This window comes from Hermetia illucens, chromosome 4, assembly GCF_905115235.1.
Source record: "Hermetia illucens chromosome 4, iHerIll2.2.curated.20191125, whole genome shotgun sequence".
In the NCBI taxonomy this organism is placed as follows: Eukaryota; Metazoa; Arthropoda; class Insecta; order Diptera; family Stratiomyidae; genus Hermetia; species Hermetia illucens.
In genome coordinates this window covers 102,684,653-102,710,877 of record NC_051852.1, presented here as the reverse complement: position 1 = coordinate 102,710,877, position 26,225 = coordinate 102,684,653, and the positions used below count along the sequence as shown (strand labels likewise).

Genomic DNA, 26,225 nt, shown 5'->3' with positions numbered 1-26,225 from the left:
TTGCCTTGACCAATGGACGAATTCCAGTCTCCAAAGCCCACTTCATGTCGTTTTGCATCTCGAAAGGAAGCCAAATTCCGGGCAAAATCTAACTTATGTATACAATCTTCGGTGCAAGGTTCACTATTAGAGAATGGAGTCATTATCTGACTGGCGGCCTCATCATGCAAATATTAATAATTCCAAATAATTATTTGTTGATATCAAACGATTCCTTTTGGGAAACCAACGCAACACTCTGCCTTTACGCCTAGAAAATCTGGACCAGTTCCAAGGCTAACCAATTCGTCGTATCTTTTCAATTAAGTAGAGCACCAGATGTAAGATGGGGCTCTTAGTCGACATCAAGTACCCGCCTTAATGGAATCCGAAGTGTGCTCAAATGCTGATCTTTATCATCTTTTTTGGATCCAGAAATATAATAAACGAACATATGTATCTGCATGTACAAAGCACAGGCACCCTCACCCGCGAATGCTTAAATTATGGCGCAATTCCACTCTTGACTCAGATATGGATATGTGGGATTAAGCCATCGAGATCACAAAAGGTTGACACCAGAGAATAAATCCATATTGAATGGGATTACCGAGAGCTGTTACTTTGACATGTATGGGATCATAGATGTGCAACACTTTGTTGATAGTCAATCTTATTTTGGGATGACAAATTTGCGTATGGTTTCGAGGGCTTGAAGCGCCTTTCAAGTGGTTGGAAGTAGACGTTTTCAGTTTCATTGATAATTTTGAGTACCCGGGCTGCCACGAATGTTCTGGTTTATGGGAAACTGGGTCAAGATGGGTAAATTGCATTTTTTCATTGTTTCTAGATTACTCAGACCAGAATTTCAATGAAAATCTGATAGAAAATAAGCACTCAAGGGTTTATTTTGATGCATATGAATTTCGTACAGTTCTTGGAATTTTTTGGGTCTTACGAGGTAACATTGATTGATTGATTTTTAGTCGGGACAAACTGTTAAATCAAGGAGACGCTTTGCCTAATCGTTGCCGATTCTAGGCTAGGCAATTCAATTTTCGCCTTTTGTAATTCTCTTGGAAGACTCTATGAATGGAGCAGAATTTTCATTTTTACTGGAGCAACATACTAAATTAAGTCCGCAAGGGTTTTGATAATCGTCTGCCACCCTTAACCTAGGTCAGAACTAACTATAACCAATTTTGTCTTTTCAAGTATCCAATAGTTAGTCCTAGAACTTTGTGGCGCAGGGAGTGCAAACTTCTCGGAAAATTGTAACAAAATATTGCCTGCTTGTCATGAAAGGAGACTAGCTAGCAATCTGTAAATTTCTTAGCGTTCGCACTAACCAAACATCAACTGTTCCACGGAAAGGGATGGACCTCAAGGCTACGACCTTTGGCTATTGGAAACAGTCTACGATTGGTTTTTAGAGTGTGACAACGAATGCTGACTATCTCGAACCTGAACGAAGTTTCCAGCCATCTAAGCTCCACAATTTGGGTCTAGGTGTAAGATGTTCCTGGGGGTTTAACGTGAGTATCTGCTGTGTGGGTATCATCCCACGGTCCTCATCGGACATGAATTGATTTGTAGATCACAATCAGAGCCCCCTCGTTACTAGTACAGCGGTACTGGTTTATACTGGTTGCCGGTTCAGCATTCATGTCAGTGAATGTGAGGCACATGTAACTCCTCTGTAACAATAAAAGGGTTTGGCGTCCGAGTTGTAGATCACAACTCGACGCTTGAACCTACAAGGAGCTCTGTCCGCGATTTGGGCACAACCAGCATGAAATTTCCCAAATGGAGTCTGAAATTCTAATGGGACAGACGCTCTCAGAGGACTATCCCGAATCTAAATGGTGCAGATAACCTCCGGTGAAGCTTGACTATAATGAGCCGAGCTCTGCGTACAATATAGCATATAAGATGTCAGAAGACAACTCTAACCCAAAATACAAAGAACTGATAGCTGTTCACCACGCTCATCATATTGCAGATGAAGTAACTTCTTTGGTCGCCAGAAGTCAGCAGGCGTGTATGCATTAACGCATCGAAGCGTATCACTGCTAGCAAAATACTAGCTAAAATCAAAGATACGGTTCACTTCGTGAACGCTCAGGTTTTCTAAATTGGGGATGTCATAGCACCCTGCACAGGCAAAGAGGACATGAAACCACTGGGGTCAAGATCAATGAAGATACCATGACCTGTCGGAAGGAATTTTGAGCCCGAAGTCTACAACAGAACTTCCTTTAGCAGACACACTTCTAACCGACCTTTCCCATATTGCAGTGTCCGGATAGCTGAGTGGTTGGAGCATAAGGCTGTCGTACGGAAGATCGCGGTTCAAATTTCACTGGTGGCAGCGGGATTTGTATCGTGATTTAACATCGGATACCAATCAACTCAGCTGTGAATGGGTGCCTTAGTCAAATCAGGGTAATAATCTCGGTCTACCGCAATGCTGACTACATTGTCTCCTATATGGTACTGTAATCGTGTAGTGTACTGCTACGGTCTTGAATGAAGTGCTCTAACACCCTTCAAGGCCCTGATCCAATATGGATTGTTGCGCCAACGATTACTATTATTATTTCCCACTTTCCTTCCATCTAAGCTGCCACTTAGATGTTATAATCTCATCTAACAGCATTTTGACTGCGAACTGTCCTAACTCTTCTACCTGATCAACACTAACTAAATCCGTTGGCAACAAAGGTACGCCCCTTTTAGTTTTTCACTTGCATTCAGGGGTCATCGATGGGCCTGTCAGTTTGGACACCTTACTGCCTGTCCGACACCAGATGGGATGCTTTCGTCCCAAGCCGCTGGACCATAATCTTCTCCAGGACTTTCCCAAAGTCTGGGAGAAAACATATGTACCACTGAGGATTATTCCTATCCTTCTCTGGCGACTTCAGGAGAAAAATAACCTTAGCAGTCTCCAAATCGGCGGAAAATAGCCCTCCGATACACAATACTCATAGAGACACTGGAGACTTCCGAGACCTAAGCCTCGCCATGCTCTCCTCGATCGCACAACACTGCAGAGAACGAATTTTTCTCTCCTGACCTTTCCTTTAATGTGATCGGTATCGGGCTCAAATTTCGGGAATAGTTCACCCAACACAGGCACTATGAGGTCATGTCAGCATAGGTTCTTCGTCCACTTTGATGCCGCAACGTCGTGACTTCGTTTCCCTTTATATATTTGGTAGACCCTTCCCCAAGGGGGCTGTGCTCACCGACGCTATCATGAAAAAGTACGAGAAGTGCAGCATGGTAAAATGAATTCTACCGTCGCAGAATCTGCGATATATAGAACGGATTCGCTATCGTATATCGCATTACGAAAAAGCTGTGAGGGGCGCTAATGGTAGACTTCATATTCATGATGATGAGTAGCTGGAGAGGTGGAAGGAGCACTTCACCAAGAGGCCATTTTTCAGGAAAAGTCGTGGGGGAGTTGGCGCGAGCCACATTAAGGTTTTCCGCAACCATATAAAATAAAGGAGCGAGGTGTTTTTCTCTGCAATGTTTGAAATGATTGCTTCAAGATCGAATTTTTCTCCTTCACTCTAAAAATTAATAGAAGAAGGAGGTGGTTGAGAGCGTTGAAGCATAAAAATGAAGAATAATCCTATGTATATTCTTTTGATAAAAAACTGGACGAGCATAGATAGCGGAATCCGCGTGGCTTAGTGGTTGCAGCACTAGGCTGGCGCATTGAAAGGTCGGGGTTTAGATCACGCTGGTGACAAGGGATTCGTATCGTTGACAAGGTTATTGTAAGCAGAAGATGGTTTAGCAAGTATAAATCAAGATTTAGATAAAATAATTTAAAATTAAATAGAGAAGCAGCTAGTACTAATGATGAAGAACCAAAATATTTCTTGATGTATGTGCTAATACCACTAGCGAAGCCCGACATAAATTTCTAATGCTGATGAGGCACAGCTTTACTGAAAGCGGATAAAGTCGGGTGCATTTATTTCAAGAAAAGAGACTAAAACACCAGATTTAAAAATCCTAAAGTTAGCTTTATGCTTCCGCGGGCCCGAAATGCTGCAGACAGTTCAAAACTCAAGCTTTTACTAGAACATTATTTGGAAAATTCAAGGGTTTTGGAAATATTTTGAAAATTAGGCTAAGATTTGCTCGAACTTTTGGATAATTTCGGCATTATTGACTGATTGGGTTAGGACAAAATTTTGTTCAGCAGTCAAAAGTATTATAACAAGGACGGCTAATTGGACACGGGTTTCCTAGTATGCTAATGTAGATCAGTGTAGATTTGTAGATCAAAAAGCATTTTGTAGTTTAGATTTCACAACGAGATTAATTTATAATTACATATTTCCGGTAGGTAATTTAATGTCAGTGGCTGCTCCGAGAATCCCAATTAGCGTTTTGGTACACCCCTTTGAAGTAAGAAACTCCTATGATCGCCACTACTATGAGAAGGACAAGAGCAGCAGAATCGAGTCGGCTCAGACCTTTAGAGCTCAAATGTGCTGGTAAAGTCCTTTATAAGACAATGCCTCGTCCAAGCCGCCATGTCCCTTGTGTGTCTGACTAAAAGAGATCTCACAATTGGGTCTTATACTCAAAGGGTCGGGTCCTCATTGACTTGTGCGGCAGGTGGTGAGCCTGTGAGCATCCGTCGAGCCCCAGTAGCATTTGCACACATGGTTTTTCAGATCTTATTAAGCTTGATTCTATTATATTTTTTGTGCAGTGCCGGCTACCACATCATAGAGCGCTACGTTAGGGCGGGACCAACTACAACTGTGTACATCCAAAAAAAAAACATCCGCGGCCAGAGACCTAATTTCCCCAAGAAGATATTATTGCAGAAATAGAAGCCTATAGAGGCCTTCTTAACCCTCACTTCTATGTTATGTTTAGTCTCAAGTTTACCTTAGGATTTAGGCACGCACCCAGATACTTGGTAGTTACACTGGAGAAAAGTGCCAACTTATGTCTGTTTAGCCACGGGAAATGGAACTCGAGTATCTTTGGCTTAGTGGTAAATAGTATCAGCCCCGTTTTTGTTGGATTTGTGCCGATCTCGCAACTTGCCAACCCAAGACGTCTTTCATAATCCTTCGCTTATAACGAAGGGAAACATTCCTGACACCAAAGTCGTCGTTACATGCTACCACCTTCACTCCGCTTCTATTCAATAACCGTAGAATTTCATCCATCACTATCAATTAGGGCACCGGAGAAATGGTGGCAACCTAGGCTGTCCCTCTATTTGTAGCTCTGGTCAGGTGACTACCTTCCAGATTAGATTGAAATATCCTGATTTCTAGCATAGATAGATAGATAGTCTACTGCGTAAAACACTCCTCCAACCGTTCTCTAGTGAGAATAACTTGATGGCTTAGGTACTCACATTGTCGAATATTCCCTCCATATTTAGGAATAATAATCGCGCCTGTCCGCTTTCGGTATGAAAACCACATACACATGTCTCCGGGAGCACGGTGCATGTCTGAAGGAAATACAGCCCTAGTAGATCTGTACAAGCAACAGCACACTCCATTCCTATTCCTTCTGGAGCATCACTCTCATTAAGTTGTCTGGGTCTGGAGATTTATATACGGAGAAGTTGCTTATAGCCCAACTTTTTCGATTTTCGACTCAGTGAATACAGATTTTATCATCTGAATGGAATGGGGCTATGTAACGTCCAACCTGCTTTCTGATCCTCCCAAGAGCTCTTCGACTATTTAGGGAAGAAAGGGGCCCTATGTTTCATGGCCAGCATCTTACTGAGTCTCGCAGGATCATTCCACCACGGTGGCAATGTCGCATTTCGGCCATATAAAGTACATTAATAATAATATTGTCAAGGGAAGTCGCATGTAGAGGATTACGCATTAGAACTTTAGTTCTAATATAGTTGTCTATGACCTCCTCGAGAATTTTGAGTGCAAATGATGTCAGAGAAATTGGTCTGAAATGTTTGTGCTTATAGAGGGCAAGTCTATGCTGTCCCTTTCTACCCAAGCGGTCCATTACAAAGATCTTTACGATAAACTGGGCACTGGGATAGCGAAAGAAATCTGCATCGACTTGCCAAAAGCTGACACGAACGCACACAGTATGTTGAACACTTCTGTTCCGTTAGGTACTTTGCTTACCAACCGTCGAGCCGCGATAGATGGCGAGAATATTTCGAGCAGATTTCAACTGAAGAATTTGTTCATCCTCCACTTCCACTATCATTGCCGACGTTTGGAGCAGTTCCACCTGGCAGTGCAACTGAAGTTGAGGAAGCAATAAAACGAATGAAATCGAGGAAAGCCACAGGATCTAACGACATCGCATCTGAACTCTGGAAATCGAAGAGCGGCGACTTAAAACTGTGGCTCAGTAAATTCTATGATCGGGTTATTCAGGAAGGTAGAACACCATCTGACTGCCAAGAAAGTACTACTGTTCCAATATGGAACAAGAAAGGTAGTTCCCCAGAATGTTCAAATTATCGTCCGATCCGGTTACTTTTCCATACCATGAAGATTTTTGAGCGCATTCTTGACAACTGTATTAACGAAATAGTTGAAATAACCGTGAATCAAGCTGGATTTGTCAAGAATGGCGGAACTACTGACGAAATACACACTGCGCGGTTACTCATGGATAAGCACCGTGAGAAGTATCGCTTTCTTTACATTGCATTTCTGAAGCTAGAGAAAGCGTGTGACCGTATGCCACACGAACTCATCTGGTATGCTCTACGACATCACTTAATGTCCGAAAAACGCATGCGCTGGGTTCAATTGCTCTACCTAAAAGTAAAGCTTGAACTGCGGTGTATTAGAGCCGCTTCGTGTCTCAGTTCGTATTCATCAAGGAAGCGGCTTTGTTATGGACACTGTAACAGGAACCATCCCTGTATGCTGCTTTATGCAGATGGTGTCTTCCTAGCATCCAATAGCAAAAATGATCTCGAGCGCGTCATGCAACACGGTCTCAGATTGAATCGAAATAAAACTAAATTTTTGACAACCGATCTACATGAAATAGGCACAATCACTGTTAGTAGCAGCGATCTGCCCAGAACTGAGCAATTTAAATATCTCGGGTCAATTCTATCAACCAATGGAGAACTGCGTTTTGACCGATTATAAAAGACAATGAACGGCATCTTGCGATAATGAAGACGGAGATGTTGCGTTGGACTATTGGCGTGATACGTTTTGATCACATCCGAAAGGAGGATATCCACGATCGATATGGAGTTGCACTGATTGTGGAAAAATTGCGACGGAGGCATCTTCGATGGTATGGTCACGTAATTCGTGCTAACGAGTAGTCACCCGTCAAGACTGGTCTGAACATCGAAGTTGATGGTAAGGGACCAAATGGCCGACTGAAACAATGGTCATTTGATACGTTGGATGGGGATTTAAAACCCTCACGCTTGCACCCAGATCAGGCATTTGATAGAACCAAATGGCTAAGCCGATCATGATGAGCCGACGCCGCTTGTGAAGGGGCAAAGGCATGGAGAACTCCCTCGAATAGTGTTGGGCAAAAGCTATCTACCCCAGATGCTTTCAGGAGTGTAAAGATTCTCACTGCCCATCTTACTCTTCCGAGCATTTCTCTTCTGCTAATTTCCAATTCACTCTGTTTAGCTCTTTCACTAGTGTTTCCAGCTCTATTTTGTCCCGATGCCATTGCCCATCTATAGATGAGGCATCTAGTCATCTTGTGTAATAGTTCCAGTCTCCCCGTATAAATTATTTTTTTCTGAAACAATAACTATAAAAATGGGGGGAAGCTTACCCATTTATATCTAGTTTTAAACTTTAATTCTAAATTTGATTAGCCGTTTAGTACCAGTGAGGGCCCAAACTTTCCCAACTCCTTGGCTAAATTCATAGCCTTCCCCAATACTTCGAAAAATCTTAGCCTAGCCGGTGAATGACGGCATCAGTTTAACAAATTCCTGCCCAGAATTACAGAAACGGTATATGTAAATTAAATACAAATTTTATTCTCTAACATGTGCGTCCACGTTACTTCCATATCTTCTTGCCTCCATATAAAATGCAAATATTGTGGCGAGTTTCGACTGGAAACTGGACGCCAATTCTAACTATAAACGAAGGAAACATACAAATTCGCACAATTTTAATTTCCGATTAGGAAAGAAATGTAAATTTGCGTGATGAATGGATGTATCTTTTGCTGGAACAATTCAATTCATTCACTCACCCATTGAAAAAGGTCCCCAGTGGTAATTTGCGTGCTTGGAATTCAGAAACTGGAACGAGCGTCCACTTCTATTTCAACAATTTTCTTTCTTTCTTATTTTTTGGCGAAATTCCGAGGAGAAAAAGAAAACAATGTTCGCCAATTGTTTCAATTTAAAAGTTTTCATTAATTTCTCACGATTCCGAGCGCATGCAGATGGGTTGTGTGTAAGACGCTGAAGATTGCTTGTGTAGGCACGTAACGAGTTCTTACAGTTTTATGAATGGAGGCTGGAAATAGGAGCCCACTTAGGCCGGTTGTTAGCCGTTAATAAATTTGATTTAAATTATTGTTTATAATCGATGGGCGGCTGCAAGAAAATGAAATTTATGTGATTTCGGAAACTTTGGAAGAATTCTATGGATTCAGTTAGAAGAAAGGAAAAGTTAAATGAAAAGCGGTGCAACATTTGTGCGTACACGATTTTTATGGTGATTACTTTCTAGGTAACTTTGTTTTCCGCTTTCTTAACATTTAAATTAAACGAATTGCTTGTGTTGCTGTTTATTCGCTTTAATATGTTATTTATTGATTGGTTTAGTATCTACACATGTTGAAAACGAAGAAAGTTAACATTTGGAATGATTTAAAATGTTCGGTCTTAATGTAAACTTCCTTTCAGTTTTTTTTGTTAATTGAAGGTCATTGGGAATAAAAAGTAAAATTTTTGAAGGTTTTTCAGAAGTTTTGTAAATGAGGAATTAGGCTTTCTGGATACCTCCCGGAGGGTACAGGCTCTAAAATAAAACAAGTCGGGAAACCGGAAGCTGGGTGCTTCAGGTTGAAAGGTTTTGTTTGCTTCTTCTGTGAGTATATTTGAGTGTAGAACAATCCCATTTGTACGTAGCCCGTTATATATAAGCATTTAGCATGTCAGATTTAGAACTTCGGGTTGTAAATTTACACGGTAAAGACAATTTTGAGCTTCTGTAGCTTTGTTACTAATAGTATGATTTTGACCAAACTTGGAGATAATATGCTTCGTATTATGTTTTATACTACTACCAACTTTTACTCTGAGATACACCTAAGGGGGTTTTACTCGATTTCCCCAAAAATATAGTAATATACTATTATCAACTTAATTTGAACAGATATCGATATGGAGAACATTTTAAGGCCTAGGCACCATATAGAGGCAGCTTCATGGTTTTTTTCAGATTTTTCGGTTGGGTAGTTTCTGATAGTCACTTTCTATCCCTCCCACTTCCCGCCTTTTTAACAACTCTCAAAATTAGGACCGGCTTCGAAAAGTACTACTTAAGACCTTTCATTTGATACTCCACATGACTATATTCGGTGAAAAAAAATTTTACACCCCGCTTTTACGTGGGACCCCCCCCACCCCCTCTCCCTCTAACGTAGAAGGATATCACTCACTGTATGTCTGTGGGTCCACAAGTCCCACCTTCTCACAAAATTTCGTGTCAATCGGTATAGCCGTTTCTGAGAAAAGTGCCTGTGACAGACGGACAGACAGAGCCATTGGGAGACCTCTCCTCATATCGACCGATATGTTTGGTCATTGGTAAACTATTTGAAGGAGTATTAAAAGTATTATATGGCTGCTCGCTGTTGCGGAAAAGGAAGAAGGCCTATCCGACAAACAATTTGGGTTTCGTAAGGGGAGATCAACCGTCGATGCAAACAACATGGTGACTGGCCTGGCTCGCGCTGCAATACAAGATGACAAAAGCTGTGCATTGGTGACACTCGATGTAAAAAATGCATTCAACACTGCAAAGTGGACGAAAATCGTAGAGACTCTAACCAAACTACAGGCTCCGATGTACATTGTACGCATCGTTGTTGCATTTCTTCTTGGAAGAATATTATATTGCGATTCGGGCGATGGACAGAAATTATTACCAATGACGTGCGGCGTACCACACGCGTCTGTCTTGGGTCCCTTACTGTGGTTAATTATGTACAATGGAGTCCTGACGATATGCCTTCCCAACGGCGTGACAACTATTGACTTTGCGGACGATATCGGAGTAACAATAGTGGCAAAACGCTTAGACGAGATCGAAATCTATGCAAATGAAGCGATATGGGAGATCAATTCCTGGTTGAAAAAGTCCGGTCTACCACTTGCTGAACATAAAGCAGCACTAGTGCTAATCAGCAGACACGACCGTGGAAATTAAAGTTGGTGAAAAAACAATTTTCTCATAAGAACCGCTTAAATATTTGGGAGTAATGATTGACAAAAGACTCAACTTTAAAAAACACATTGAGTGCGCTGCAACTAAAGCATCTATCTTCCATCGCTGTAACGATCTCGAGGATACTACCGAACATTGGTGGCCCAAGACAAAGTCGACGTTGTCTTATTTCAAGGGTAGTTATTATTATTATTATTATTTTGTTAAGGGAAAGTCGCACCGCGTCCTTGAAGAACTATTGTGCCCCTTTTACTGGTTATAGTGTACCTGTTGATCATAGTATCTCAAGCAGGCCAGTAACCGTTAGGAACTTTAGTATGTTCCCCACTTCCAGGAGTTTCAGCTTTGCATCTGGTATTAAGTGTTCTCCCAGATGTATCGACCTACTTTGCACAAGTGCTGGACACTGTCCCAGGACGTGCATAGAGGTTTCGTCCTCCTCCTCACAGAACCTGCAGGCAGTGTCCGTAGATATCCCTAGCTTCCCTAGGTGGTAGTTCAGCCGACAATGACCAGTGAGAATTCCCACTATGATTCGGAGGTTCTTTTTGGTGAGGTTTAAGCAATCCTTTGTGCGCATGGGTTCGTATCCCCCAATAAGCACCCTGGACTGCTCCATCCCTGGTAGGCCCGCCCAATATAGTTCCCTCAGCCGTTTTTCTTCGTTTCTTAGATTCATAGCCATGAAACCGTTTCCGATTCCACAGAAGGGTTCTGGCCCGTATAAAGGCATCCCTGCTCCTTTCTTGGCTAGTTCATCCGCTGCCTCATTGCCTTCCAGCCCAGCATGGCCTGGAACCCAAAGTATCCAGACCTTGTTGGACGAGCCGAGTGTATTCAGTCTCTCAAGGCATTCCCATACCAGTTTAGAGTTCACCTGGTTGGACCTAAGGGTAGTTAGTTCCGTGCTACTCTACGCAGCTTTAGTTTCGGCAACCGTTCTGGAAAACAAATCAAACTGCGGAAAACTAGGAATGGCGTATTGGCTAAGTGCACTCCGGGTATGCAGTGCTTATCAAACGACATCAGGAAAAGCAGCATATGAACTTGCAGGGACAATACCCATAGACATCTAGGCGGATGAAGGCTGGCGTCTCTACGACAAAATGTATGCAATCGGGGAGTCTATTGTACTTCGACCGCAACTAGCACGGCAGGAATCCATCGCAAAATGGCAAAAGAGATGGAACGAGGCACAAACTGGCCGTTCGACCTACCGTATCATTTCACACATTCGAAGATGGATTGGAAGGAGCCACGGGGAACTAAGCTACGAGCTAACACAGTTTTTAAGTGGACATGGAAGTTATCGGGCTTATCTATACCGATTTGGACACGACGAGTCATCATGCTGCCTAAGATGTGATAACGTGGCTTAGAATGCGGAGCATGTTGTATTTGAGTGCACAAGGTTTACAGCACACCGAACTAGGCTGGAGGCGATCGCAGACAGGCGCTTAACACCTGGAAATACAGTGGAGTTTATGTTGGAACTAACGGAGGCTTGGAATCAAGTGGTAATTGAGCTGAAAATGATTCATCAACAGCTAAGACATGAAGAACTGCGAAGAAAGAAAGAAAGGGAGCGAACAATAATGCACCGCAGTTAAGAGCTGATCCAGCCCCGTGATGCAATGCTTATAGCAGTCCCATGGGGAGAGTGGCAGAAGAAGGAGGTGGTTTTAGTGAGTAGGAGTCTCACATAACTGCATGGCAGCAGCCAGCAGTAGGTTTTGAACCTTTCCACCTTCCAACGATGAAAAGAAAAAAAGACAGACAAACAGACAGACATTGAACCGATTTTAATAAGGTTTTGTTTGGCAAACAAAGCCTTAAAAATTATTGGAAGCACACCGATGTTTTTTTTTGTTTGAATGGAGGTGGAAATCTTAAGGTAGTAGTGCAATGTGAGGCCCGAAATTTCAACGCTATTTCATTGTTTTTTTAACAAGAAAATAATACGCCGTTGTTCTGAAATTCGAATATGATTTTGATGGAAGCTTCAAATACAGTAGAGATTCAAAAAGTTAATCTGGCATAAAGCCTGTCTATTTTTGTCAACTATCAACACTTTAGGGGTGTTAACATAATTCATATATTTGTCCTCTGTTTACCTTTGCGAATCGTCGCATTAGAAAGACTAAGCTTCATTGCTAACCGATTGGCCAAAACGCCCCGTTATAATTTTCTAATTTTCTAATAGTATATATTTTTAAATAATATCTAGACCTTAATCAGCTGACTAAAACAATATAGGATTGAGCATATTATATAGAAAGGACTATTGAAATAAGCTTTCCCGCTAATATCAATTTTTATAACTAGCGCGTCGCGTTAAATGCCAATTGTGTTCATTTCAATCTGAAATTTTGACTGTGCATTTTCAATACGTTATATTTTTGAAATAGGGTAACACTTACTACCTTAAAAAAGGCGCTGCTGCCCCCGGTTGCAGCAATGTGTGGGATTCGCACTTTTCATGAATCGCAGTTAATGTTGCGTTTGCCGTAGTTTATTTCTAACCTTAGCATCTTCTCCACGAGATTATGGAGTCCGATAACTACGTTAAGGGTGTCGCTCCCTCTGTTATTTATAGGCAATGGAACATAACATGCCTTGGGTCCTCGAGTGTAGCGGCACATTCGGGACAGTCTGTGGATTCGTCCAATCCTGTTAGCTGGAAATTTTATTCTCCGTGTTTTCGCTCGACTCACCTCTCAATACATGGGATCAGTTTATGGGTCCAGTGGGCTTTTCCGGAATTATCCCACCGTTTCTGTCATCTTCTGTACTCCTACTAGTGGCTTTTGAGAAGTCCGCAGTCGGATCGACCAGATTAGTCCGATATCTCAGATAGAGACAGTGTGCCTCTTTCGAATGAAAGATTCAAGGAAATCAATCCCGCGATTATACACACTGTTTCACCGGATATTGTTCCATATGCACGTGCGCGATTGGCCGGTATGCCGAACTCACCCGTCTCTGCTTTACCGTGTTGTCCAGTGTTCTCACTCAGACGGGAGCCAAGTATAGCAGGATGGATCTCACCACCTCTGCGATAACCAGCCAGCGGCTATATTTGGGCCCTCTAATATTAGGCATTATCCTTGCTAGAGATGCACTAGCATTTGCTTTTCTTCGTGCATATCCTAGGCTCCCCTTGAAACTCAACTCCCACGTATTCAATGATCCATTTTGAAACGACATCGTGATTACCAACCCGGATTTTCAAATTATCGTTTTTCCTACGTCTCTCTTTTCGTCCGCCACACAGTGTATCGAATGTATGGAAAATTTGGTTGAAATCGATGCGACCGAGTTTGTGGTGTATTTGCATCCGTTTCGTCGTCTGGAGTTAATTCCAAGGATCAATGTTTTGCATGATGCAAATAAATTTAAAATATTTTTAATTACCACCGGTAGATAGGCTCCTCCCAGAAAATATAATTCCTTGGATTACTTTCAGAGGTTGAGCTGATGTTTATAAATTTGTATCTATAGTTGAAAATAAATTTATTTCAGATTTCAAATGTAACAGAAAATGTAAATATGACAATATACACAGTAATTTTATTTCTTAAAATAGAGTACGAAATATATGATTTTTACAGAAATTTTTATCCTTCCGAGTTCAAGGGAGGGAACTCGCCAGTTTTTTGTAAGCAGTTGGTAGCTCATGTGTAGAATATATTCAGAAAACCTATACCAAACCGTGCAGGGTTGTTTAACCAAAACGAGGTTGCTTTCCAGCATATATAATACCGAATAGCATTTGTGTCAGACAAAACGTTAACAACACAACCATCCAACAACAGCACGGTATTTAGTGGCTTTGTAACCTAATTTTGCTTGTCTGGAGTTCGAAAATGTTCTGCATTATCATCTTTCGCTCAACTGACACCATGGTTGGTGCTATCATCGAGTTCCTATTTGGATGTTAGTTTTAACACTTCGCCTTCATATAAACCTGCAATTCTCCATATACTCAGCGCTGTCAGTTGAAAAAGTTGGGAAAGAATCTGCGCATGACATTCATGCAATGACATGCAATTTCATCTACAACATTTTGATGTGGCAAGAAAGCATTTTTCTTAAAATTTAATGAGTATAGGCAGGTAAGCAGTTTTTATGCAGACCGTTAATTGCAGACCTCAAAAATTAATATTTCCTTTCGGACAAATCTAAGTCAATGTATAAAGCTGGTGCCTGGTGAGGATTTGAAGACAACCGTTGCTCATTAGGTGAGGATTTTTCAACCATATCTGCAGCAAAGCTCATTTACTGTCTAAAGTCCTCTTAATAACACCAAATAGTAAAAAAACTCGTCAAAATATATTTCGATCTTTGTCCACTGGACGATACACTGTGCGCCTGGTCCATTCAATCATTCGTAACCATGCTTTGGTGACAAGAATCGTTTCACTTCCATAGAATTCCTCGCCTTCGAGGTGCCTCACAACTACCACCACCGGTAGTCAGCAGAACCAATCAACATCGCCTCTTTGCACGCGAATGCGTATTATGCATTACGCTCAATAGCAGTGGCCCCAATACGAAACCTTGGAGAACACATTCAGTTGTTGTATATCACTTTCTCCAATAACGTCTCCATAGCGTCTAAAAGAAAGATAGTACAATATGAAGAGGGTGGACCAGGTGGATTTTGGGGCTTCGGTAGCAGGATTAGCCTCTTCCATTGGACGAGAAACACTACCTCACATGTCCAATCCTAGAGCCTTATTATTCCCAATTCGTCCACAGATCGCTCGTTGGCTAATATCCACTTACTTCATGTACTGAGAAAAGAATTGCAATGCACGACACTTGGGGTGATTTCTGCCCTCACGAATTCATATTTGCCTCAAGGCAAAGCTGCCTGTAACCTAGTTGGCACTGCGAGTGTAGTGTTCACTCATCCACCAGATCATCACTCTCCCCAACGAGGTACTGAGTTAAGTCAGATCGACGATTGAGCCTTACCCATTCTCCAATAATTTTAGAGCTGTGGTATCTAGCATTCAACGCCAAGCCGTTTAGTATTTCCTCATATTGTGCTAATGTTACACTGGAAGGGGCGTAACAGCTGTAGATATGGGGGCCATTGGGTTTTGCAGGCTCCTGGGAATGACATACCACGGCATTTCCAGACGAGTTTTTCACCCAGGTAGCACTACCATAATTTCGGTAACGTTCACATTCGACGAATGGTTTGCAAGATCATCGTCAATTGGCAGTGCAAGTTTTGATGAGATAGCTTTCTTCTTCAGACTTCTGGCACCTTTCCCACCTGACAGCAAGAACTATCCCGTCTTTTCTCTGAATTTGTTTAGCTCCAGCGTCAGATCCCCTTTTTGCGCACACCTGATATGACTTACACCACCGTCCAAGTCTGTCAATTCCGAATCTTGACTTTCTGAGAAAGAATTTGAGAAAGTACCATAGTAAAAGATTGTTTCAATTTGTTCTGGTGTCAAACTTTATTAATTTGACTTCAACGCTAGAGTCAGTCACTGTTTATGGAAAACTTATGTACATACTTTCCCGAACCAAAGCAGAGTCCAGAATTGAAGAATCACGTTTATTTCTTTGCAAAATATCGCCCAGCCTATTCTACTACTATGCTATTCTAAATATACTTCTTTGCCATTAATGGGTCGAGTAGCGCGGCCGATCTTGATAGGCTCTCTGCGGAGCTTTTAGGCTCCTTGCGGAGTTGCTATTTGCACTCATATGTAAATCCTGGAAAACCGAGATCCTGTCCCTTAAGTAGAAGAAGAGGATAGTCGTTAAAATTCCGAAGACAGGTCCCCGTCTTTACTACGATGTTGGAAAGGAAATGTCATGTGTTCTGTTGAAATTTGAAATAAAAAGCCGAGTTAGCCAGGTTTGCTTTCTGCCATTAATACTTTTTCGTTGTCAACGACGTTTTTCATGTTGCCTCAACTGAAAAGTGTAAAGGAGTTTATTGGGCTCTGCCCTCTTTTCACAACATGTCCCCAATGTTGTTAATATTTGTTTGTTTTCTTAACGAGTCATGGTGGTTCTGGATTTTGAGAACGAGACAACAAACTCGAACTAAAGATAAATACCAACAAAACAGAGGTGAGCATTTCAGAATATCAAGCAGAAAAACTATTTCTGCCCAAGTTACACCGAACGTAATATCGCCCGATACATTAACAGCGTTAGATCCCCCTTCGGTCTTTTGTCCAAAATCTGGAAAATCCAACTATTTTAACATCAGCATGAAGTTGAGGCTGTTCTACATAAACATTCTCTCTGCCCTACTGTATGGAAGCATATGGAAAGTGACCAGCATTTTTATTCATTCATCAACTCGTGCCTGCATAGTGTCGTCGGAGTATTCTGGTCTGAGACAACTTCGACGCTGTATGGGTCAAATAGAAATATACCACAGCTCCTCTCAACCGACTTCAGCGCAAACGCTACGTGGCTTATAGAACTGGGTCTTTTCATTTTGAAGTAAACTTGCCTAAAACAATTCCATGAATTGGATTGAGAATGATTCTATATGGCTTCCTGATGATGAGGTCAAGTTTCTTTTCATTATAATCATATTGACATTAACGTAAAGGTTACCTGCCTCACACTTACAATATTAGAACCACTAGTTTATTTTTCTTAATTTCTTCAACTGCTACTACAGGACAGGATTTTAATGGTGTCGCTTTTGCGGAATAGTTAATAATTCCTGCTGATTTTTGTAAATTGTAATAGATTGTAGTGCGGAAGTAATGATGATGGCGGAATTAAAAGAACTTGGGAGGTTACCGCAGCCCTTACCATTTGTTCTGACTTAAGTTTGTGTATACTCGTACTTCGCCTGTCTTTGCAGATTTGATATAGGATGGTGCGGTTAATATGGTAAGCTCCATCCTAGTTGGTACAATGTCCATTGGGTTGATTACATACGTATGAGTTAATAACCTTGTCGCATTCCTTCACCTGTTTTGTCTGTGTTTCACCAATCGTTACTGAAAGCTTAACTACACTTAATTTTCAGTGGCATTTATGTCAGATTAAGATACTTCTTGCCATCATATTCGAATGAACAAATAACCGTTAAGCCGTGGCGTTGACTTTATTTGTTTTTAAGTCGTTTTGAAAAGTTGTGTTATTGAAGCTCAGGTTATTGCTGGAAATATTTTTGTTTGAGTTCTTTGTGTGATTTAAAATGTTTGATTTTTTGCTGATCCCCAAATTTGAAGACCATAGGCCGCGATTGTTTTAAGGGGGTTGCCTACCTTCGAGCGGAAAATTGAAATCTATTTTTTTAAATTAATTGCCAGGGAACCATGGAAGATGATTAATTTTTTTTCTTTTAATATATTTTGTCCTTAAAAGCCGGTTTTTGAATACTAATAGTAATCGATACCGTGAACTTGGGCGTCCTTGACTTGATTAAAACTTGGACACTCAATGTTGATATGAAGTTTTTATGCTGGATGCTAACATATTTTTCCAAAGGCAATGTCTGTTTGCTCTTTCCTTTTTTAATGTACACCGGCTGGCATGGGATACAGCAGGCTGGCAGAACAGTTTTATGCCACCTTAGCATACCTGGTGTCTAGTTAACTGAAAAAGATATTGTGCAATTCAGGAAGGAGAGCGGATAATATTACCATATCAGACTTGTCAGACTGGTCAGATCATAATGTCGCCCCTTTGCATCTTTTAATCTTTAATCTGTTATGAAGTCATACTGGGAGTCATGTTTACCATTCACCTAAGTGAGTTGCCTGGAATGGGAAGACAAAAATCCGTGGCAATTTCCTTCGGGATAACATTTTTTAAGGTTTTGTGTGAAACAAAACCTTATTAGAATCGAGACGGTGTCTGTCTCTCCGTCTGTCTGTCTGTCTGTCACACCCGATTTATTCGGAAACGGCTAGACCGATTGTCACGAAAATTGGTGAGAGTATGTATTCTGGTGTTCCTTTTACATGCAGTAAGTGGCGCCATCTTGTGTTAAGTTTAAGGGGGGGCTCCCCATACATGTGAATGGAGGGTGCAAATTTTTTTTTCACAGAGTGTAGCCATGTAGGGTATCAAATGAAAGGTCTCAATTAGTACTTTTCGAATCTGGTTCAATATTTGATATTAAATTAAACATAGGGGAGTTAGGGTTCAAAATATGACCCACAAAAAGTGTAACAGGTCTCGTTCTCAGAACCTATCCAACCGAAAAATCTGAAAAAAATCACAGTGGTGCATCTCTACGAAATCTAGGCCTCAAAATATATCCGGTTCCGATATCTGCACAAATAAAGTTAATAATAGTATAATTCCACATTTTAGAAATTTACCCGGCACCCCCCTTATGTTCATCCCAGAAGCACAAAATTTGGTATGCGTGTAATGAAGAACATAATGCACAGTTTGGTCAAGTTTGAAGAAATCCAACTATTATTAACAAAGTTATAGGGGGTGAAACAATACCACAACGAAATGAGTTCTTATGAATTGGGTCCCAGAGAATTACATTGTTTTAATTTTTTAGTTATTTGTCAACCAGACATGTATGTATGTAGGTATATAATATATGCGTGCTAATGAACTTTGTGGATAGTGCCTAATTCAAATAGATATAAGACGTAAATCGGAAATATGGGTACGATCAATTTATATACGTGCATATATGTATACAGTTTTCGGTAATAGGCAGTTTGTTTGTTTAGGGTGAGCGTGATATCTATGGATGTAATATGTATGTATGTCTCGTAGTTTGGAAAAATATGAAGGATTATGTTGGATTTGTAGCTACATATATACGGATAGAAAAATGTGCGTTGAAGTTTCTTACATAAGATGAACACAAAACCTTTATACCCGAAGCACGAGCTTCCGGTATTCCGACTTGTTTCAAATAATTTGGTGAACGTCTCATTTTCAGATTTTCTTGCTTTTTGCCATATTTAGCAGATAGCTCCCACTTGAGTTTTTAGATCGGTCGACCTATATTTTTGCCATTTCTGTTTAGTTTTCCCTTGGGCTTCATTAAGGGGCTGTTGTGTAAAGCTGCTAAGTTGTGTAATTTGACGATTGAGCCAGTTAAATATTGGAGCGATTTATCGATATTCTCGTGGCATCTCAGCCTAATGGTAGGGCAGAAAGAGCTATGGAATCTCATTTGAAATTTATCCCACCCAGTTTTTGCATTAGTAAGTCGCTTTTCGGGCGGTTTCACAGTTCAGAGTAACTATGATTGGGGTGGGAAATGCAGAGTCTTCAGAGATTACTGCTTTTGATGTTCTTGAGTTTACTCTTTCAGTGGTGCGAAATCGTTTCAAAGGGAATTTAGAAACGGTCAGTTGACTAGTAAATTGGCTCACCTTCAGGGAAGCAAGTTAGACTATTGTTGAGGATTGCTATTAGAAGTTGATTGTCTTTGGGAGAAGCAAATTGCGATTTCTTCTATTGCAGCGATCTCTCATTGAAATTGCCTGAGGGGGTAGGTAGTGATGCCCCAATGTACGGAAGAAATCGCTGAATTCCCCAGAGTTTATTTCATGCTTAAGTGGATAATGAACTGATGCTGTAAAAAGAACTGCTTTAAATTTGTTGATGGCATAGAAGTGAAGGTAGGAATGACATCGATATATTTTAAGATAGTATTTAATTTGTGATAACTCTAACATGTGGCTTATCATCCACCTGAATGTCCGATATGGGAGGGATATCCGTGGATTTTAAAATTGTTATTTGGAGAGAAATGAATGTGGGAGATTAGGAGAATGTCAGTATGTTCCAATTTCGTTTTTATTGCTGGAGATGCGTTCTCATTCTCATGAACCATTTCATTTATCATTCACTTCATTCCTTTTAGTGAATCGATATATATTGCGCAGGCAAAGGAAGGGCCAGACGACCTTGAAGCCATAGCGTTCTTTCAAAATGTTGTTTAACAAGCCAATAATCTTCTGAGTGAAATTATGCTGTGTTTCCAACGATTAATTATTTGAAATAATAAAAACTTATTGTTTCTTTTTCGTTGGTGTGAATATTTATTCTTGCAAATACCGACATTTCGGAAACCACTTCATCAGTGCTAACAAGTTAGCACACCAAGCATTCACACCAACGAAAAAGAAACAACAAGTTTTTATTATTTCCAATAATCTTCATCTGCAACAGATGATAAGGTATGATATTCCCAAATTTTCTATTACTATGTATATATTCTTCAGATTTATCTTCTTCGTAGCGCTATAGTCCGTTGCGAGTCTCTCTTGGTTCAAAGTATGCATTCGCCAACTTTACTCAATAATGGAAACAAGGGAGCGGTCTCGAGGTCGATTAAGTCCTGCGATCGCTTCCTTGGCTTCTCAACTAGTGTGGACTTATCCAGAATTAAAGTTTCCTCCGGAACGTAACATAGACCTGATAATTGTTTTATACACACGAATCTTTTTCTTCCTATGTATGGAAGTTATCATGTGGAGGAACGAATTATTTAATTTACGTGCAAGCTGTATTCTCCTTTTTATATTCTGCACTTAGTATGATATACGCCCATCAATAACTTACTCCCCAAATATGCAAAATTAACAATCCTTTGTCTAGCAGCCTCTGTATTCTAGTTTGGGACATGATATTGGTTTTTTTCATTGACCTCTAACCCTACCTCATTCATTGCATCGTCAAAGTTCATGATGGTCTCCGGGGTACCGAGGAGCAAGCGCGATATTATACTCATATCACCGACATACAAGATTTTTACTTCATCCGCTAGTAACACGGAGGGGGTAAGGGGATCGGAACATCTTTATGTCGAAACATATTTATTTTTGGATGGTCTCAGTCTAAATCCTTTTCACTGCTGTTCAAACTTGTCATGTTTTGATAGACTAGTAGCTTACTCCAAACTACAATTTTATTTTGCTGTGTATATATATTTCAGGAGCAACTTACCCCTTCATCAATACAAAGCTACTGGATTTTCAGTAGCTTTGTACTAATGTTGTTCCCGAAATATATATATATATATATTTCGGGATATATACACTATAAAATAAAATTGTAATTTGGAGTAAGTTATTGGTCCATCAATTTTAGACTTAATGGGGTCAAGTAAACGGCATTTTAACGTACAGATTTAACTACAGTCAGCAAACTAGGATTATTAAAAAATATTAAAAACTAAATTTTTGGTGCCGTGTTAAACTTTTTTTTGCGAATTTTGGTGCTTTTTCACGGTTCCTTCAATGAATAAAAAAAAAACTACTGAATGAATCACAATTATCCTAGTTTGCGGACCGTAGAAATATGTTCTGAATAAGTCGTGAAAATTTCAAAGAATTTGATTGGGTAGATTTTGGGGAATGGTGGCAGTCGATTTTCAACATGCAGTTTCGAGAAAATCGCATTTAAAAAGTGGAATGCGATTTTTAGCAATAAAACCTTGTGTATGGTGGGGGAGAAACTACAGCTTCTGAGCGCTCAGGCCGTGTTGGCCCATTGTACTCGGATAATAAAACCTTTATTGACCATTAATTTGCTATACCTAGTCCATATAACTTAAGTTTCTTCAAGAAACACAGCCTTGGCTTCAATTCATGCCCGTTTAGCGAAGTCATTCGAACGTCATTCGGACCGATAAGCACTTGCCTTATTACGGCGATCGACATAAATCTGGCATGTGACTAATTACGTCTTTAACACTATAATTTGCGATCGACTCCGAATATAAAAAAAAAATCACTCTGCCCATATATTCTACACTATATCTAGATACAATTGAAGCCAAAAAAAAATTCGATTCCGCGGATCCGACACACGGGATGCCCCCCTTAACTAAAATAGAAGATAATATTTAACTTCTTTGTCATGTTTTACTAGCAGTAAAATTATAATTTTTGTGAGTTGCTATGCAACACGTTGTCAAAATGGGGTCTTTTTTCTTCAGTATCTTACTATCCGAAGATCGCCATATAGATCTACCTCAATTCTAATAGGTCATTGTATATATCCTTGGCAGCAATCGTTCTATCTCTTCTATGGTTTGTATTCCCAGCCATTGATTATGAATATTCATTTCTTTTTCAGTGTAAGAACATAGGAATACACTACTGGTGCTGTGTTCCAGTTTCATTATTATCACACTCAACGCTGTGCCAGTGATAAGCCCATAGCAGCGAAACAGACACAAGACGAATGCAGTTACCCATGATGAATGGGATTCGAACCCAGAGCGGCGAGATTGACGCTCTACCCCTGCGGGGTAGAGGGGCCTTACCTTTTTTTTCTTACAGTGTTATATGCGACACTGATAAGTCGCTTTCACTAGGTAGAGATCAGAGTTACAGTTGCTCCTCGATGTTACAAGCCCATCATTTTTTAAGAAATACGTGGATGGTTATCCGGAGATGCTAGGTTTTTTAGAATATGCACCTAGGTGGGAAGCATGCAGAGCTTACTACCATATCTGCCTTTATTAGACGCGACTCCAACGATGCGTTGCCCGTTTTCATTATTGGCGTGATGCATAGTAAAATTCGGGAGGAACTGGAACACCAATCTTTCATATTCCAACGGGATAAGTACGAGATAAAAGTATTCACACATTTTTTTTTTAAATTGATCCGCAATATCATCTGACACAAATATTATGAAAAGTTTGCAAAAATAGAAACCGAAAAAGGAATTAGAGAAGGCCATCGAAGATTTTGAAATGCTGATCCTAAAGAAACCCGACAGATTCCATACCAAATTTCAATCACATTTAAGAGCGGAAAATACCATCAATGATATTTAAGAAATGTGGTAAGTTGGGTGGAAAAAAAAACAAAAACAACATTTCTAAAGTTCATTACCATGGAAAATTAGCGAAGACCATAAAACAGATAAATTTAAAGTAATTTTTACCAAAACAGCAGTTTTACTCAGGTATACCAATAAGAAAAGCAACAAGCATTTTTAGATCCAGTTACCCAATTTCCATGCCATTAAAACCGTATAATCATTTCATATACATTTTATTTTTTCAGTTCCTTTCACCTTTTGAACTTGGCATATAACCCGAAAATTATAGCAGAAGACAAACGCATCATTAATTTCCCGTGAATATCCTCATGAATAATTCAATCGGATTTGGCATAACTTAGACAAAGCGTGAACTATAATCACCCGTTTTGGCTGTAAGAAGCACCGATAAAAGGGTACCCTTCTCCGGAAAATTGGAAGTCTGTACCTTCTAAAAATAGATAGTGCTGCAAATTGATTAGACCAGGAAGCATTTAATCCATTTAAAATTCGCTCATCGTCAAAAAAATTGAATGATTGATTTGCACCAAGCGAAAAAATGCGGTAAAGCCTCATTTTGCTGGAGTAACTAAGCCAACAATTCAAAATAAACGATTGCAAAATTCCAACCGCCCACTTTTTCAAGATCACAGCGGTAAGTGTATAAATTATGCTTTTTTTATGAGTATCTATTTTCCTATGGATAGGTTCAGCTTAATCGCAGTTTCTATTGACTGAGCTCTGTTGTGATCCGATGATTTCATCGAGGGGGTCATTGAATTTCAATATTTTGAAAGTAAAAGTTTGCAGCATACTTTCGTCATGGCAGCGTAGTTAGTATATATACTGACACATAATACGGAAGATTGACAAAGGTAACAATTGTTTTGATATAGCTAAATAGCATGCAATACGTTTGGAGTTTGATTAATTACCTTCTTTCGTTATAAAAGACGAGATCGCTTTAGACGACAACGAGCAAAAACCAAAACCTGAAAAGAAATCCAGAGGCAAAAGTTAGACAAAGTTGACATTCAAACGGAACTTGAAAATTAAATATATAAAAATATTTGTTTTTATGAATAAGAGTATGAATGTGATGCCGATCGTAGGCAAATTAAAAGTTCAAATTAAAAGTCCATCTTCAATAATCGACCAAGCGAAACATTTTAAATTTTTAATTTTTTTTATCTTCGAAAACAAAACAGATCATCGATACTTTTTTTTCGTGCCATTAGAATTGTCATGTTATGCTCCTTCTCTTGCTGACGTGCAATTGCGTGTATTTTGTTTTAGCGTTTCCTCTCGAGCATTTACGCGAGCCATCTTACGATGCACTTGCCAAATACTCTGACTGGTCAAATACAACAGAGAGTCAACTGATAGTACGAGAAGAGAGAGAGCTGATGCGGGTATTTCTCCAACTATCGGTGATTGAATGTCGGATTATTTAGGTTTTGGAAGTCAAAGGGCGCTCCTCCTAAAGTGTTGCATGTGTTCAACATTTTGAAAGTGAAGGCAAATTAGGTCAGAAAAATTGCTCCCTTCAATGCGTTGCTTGTGTTCAACATTTTCAGAAGCAACAACAGAAAGTGTGAGAGTTGCGTCAGCCGCTTTCATTGATCGATTTCCTACCCTCATTGCTGCCAGTGTTGGGGTAGGATAGATGCACAGAAAAACGCTCCACGAATTATCGCTGCCTGGTTTTCGTTATAACCGCAGTTGCACGATGAAGGCCTTTGGAGTCAAAACCGAAGGCCGAGGGATCTTGAAGTTCTCACTGAATAGAGGAAGAAAAGAGCATCGGAAGGCGTCTCTGAAAACACCATTTATAGAATTTGCAAGTAAGGACTTTGCAGCTGATAACAACATGTCAGTTTAGTAAGATAGTGCCAATCGGCCGCAAAGTGTTTCAGAAAGTCGGATAAGATAGTTATGTTGACTTTCATTCCGCGACATTTTTCGAATGGAGCCAAGGAATTTCAAAATAAAGATTATGACGATTCGTGACATCGTGTTCGTGCTGACAGGAATCTTCCGGTACTCAGCATTAAATTTGCATTTATGCTTTTGAAGTTTAGCTAAGCTGGCTTACGGCAGATAACAAAGAACAGAAAGCAATATTAGTTATGATGAGTTTTCATCGAATATCGAGACATACATATGTATATTCTTTTGTGTGTTTTTAATATAAATTATTCAAATTGACCCCGAAGTCAAATGAAGCAGAAAAGGTGTTTCTATCTTATAATCCCGTATCTAGAGGGAGATTGCAATTTGGGGCAAGTCAATCAATTCAACTGCGTATGGCGATAACACTAGATTAATACATAGGAATATCTGAATAGGTAACAAAAAGAAATAGATTTCTTTTATGTGTCATTAATATTTTATAAAAATTGGTAATATCATTAAATTTGGTTGCGCTTTGGAACATTATTTTCTCTAGTAACCTTGTATTTTATCAGGTTTGTACTAATTATACATAGATTCCCGAAGTAACTTCTTCTTTTTCATCTTCTTTAACCTTTATCCCGTTCAGAAGCGGAGTACCATTTTGCTCCGTCAACGGTATAGGCGATGTAACTTATTTTTTACTTTAGAGGATCCCTGTCTTCTTCATTCATTCAGTAATGGCCAGAAGATATATAGTAAGGGGGAGGAGGCTGAAAGGGTGCGCTTTATTGACACCGATTGACGATATGTGGGGTCACCCAGGAAGAGCATGCGGTTGCAAAAATTTGCAAAGCATCTGGGTGGGATTGCCTTGTATATTTTATGTATTGTTTCAGTGTATTGCTGATGGTCGAAAGAGTAGTGCGAAACACGTCGATGTTATAGAAGATGGATCTGACAAATTACTGATCTATCAAATTGTTTAAAGAATCGTCAGTGTGTGATCCCGAAATCAGGTACCGCTAAAAGCAACCACGGTACAATTTGAAGGAATATGAAAATGTTTATATTAGAAACTGCGTTAATCTGACTGACTGACTGGTGAAGTTATAGAAGCCTCCTCCTTATCGAAAAAATCAA

General features: G+C 40.0%; 1 protein-coding gene across 5 annotated transcripts in view; it reads right to left on the bottom strand.

Annotated features, from left to right (window-relative positions):
- The window catches only part of LOC119654649 (protein folded gastrulation), a 375,724-nt gene that overhangs the window by 43,801 nt on the left and 305,698 nt on the right, over window positions 1-26,225 (bottom strand). For all 5 annotated transcript variants that reach the window (XM_038060135.1, XM_038060133.1, XM_038060134.1 and 2 more), the window contains one exon: window positions 24,125-24,181. The gene's annotated coding sequence lies outside the window, so the exon portion shown is untranslated. The remainder of the gene's footprint in view (window positions 1-24,124; window positions 24,182-26,225) is intronic.